The sequence below is a fragment of the Sphaeroforma arctica genome (genome assembly GCF_001186125.1).
Source record: "Sphaeroforma arctica JP610 unplaced genomic scaffold supercont1.10178, whole genome shotgun sequence".
In the NCBI taxonomy this organism is placed as follows: Eukaryota; class Ichthyosporea; order Ichthyophonida; genus Sphaeroforma; species Sphaeroforma arctica.
In genome coordinates this window covers 1-975 of record NW_014030380.1, presented here as the reverse complement: position 1 = coordinate 975, position 975 = coordinate 1, and the positions used below count along the sequence as shown (strand labels likewise).

The 975-nt window shown below is 46.6% G+C and overlaps 1 pseudogene across 1 annotated transcript; it reads right to left on the bottom strand.

The window, feature by feature from the left end:
• Positions 1–124: 124 nt before the first annotated feature.
• SARC_17255 (hypothetical protein) lies at positions 125–371 on the bottom strand (annotated as a pseudogene; the record flags this gene model as incomplete). Its single annotated transcript has 1 exon — positions 125–371.
• Between the last annotated feature and the right edge of the window lie 604 nt (positions 372–975).

The following is a 975-nucleotide window of genomic DNA, read 5'->3' as shown; positions in this document are numbered from 1 at the left end:
ATATACATAGCCCTGTGCCATGCGCGAACATATCTCTATGTTTCGCGAGATACACACACCTGTACACACGAACAGAGCATACACATACATACGCATGACATGTCAGTGCAGTACAATACAGTACCTATAATTCCAGGTAAATCCACCATCACCATGCGTTGTAAGCCAGGGCCCCTCACCACCAACGAGATGGTGTCCATACTCACGGCATCGCCCTGCCTTACACTGTTCATCATGCGCGAGTGTATCTCCGTACGCAGAAGCTTGAGCTCTGTTTCACTGGTGAGGTCGTACACACGGTCTTTGTGGCGAGAGGTGCTGTCACTGCTGCTGTCGGCAAAGTGTGCGATCTTCTTGGGGCCTTCGGACATGGTCACCTGCGTGGTGGTGTGTGGATGACATTTAGCGATTAAGCCCGTAAACTCAAAGCTTAAACCCAAACCTAAACTCGAGCTTAAAGTCAAGTGTAAACTCAAACCTAAACTTGAGTCTAAACTCAAACTTAAACTGGCCAGCTCTGCTGCTAATGGGTCTGGAGGTGAAGTAGGATGAACATTCTGTGTGGGCGGATAAGACCCTCCCCCACACACATACACCATTGACACCAACTTATGAATACTTTGTCTACACAATCTTTGGGGGAAAGTATTTTGGTGAAACAACGCCTCTGCCCAACCGGAGCGTGAGATCTTATCCATTCCAGGAGAGGTGTGGGTACAGGAGAGAGGAGATACAGTACACAGTATAGGGATTCTGTTACGTTCATGCCTAGTGTATCTCACTAGTGGAGTCGTTCTCAGGGTATTTAGAAATGTTGTGGTGTGTATGTGGGCGGGATTGAAGGGGAATCATGACTGCAATATAGTAATAGTGGGTGCATTTAGGCCTACGTGACTACAAAACTGGAGTCACACTTGGTGCCCTTGATAATGAGACATGCATACATACATATATATATACATACAAATTTATACG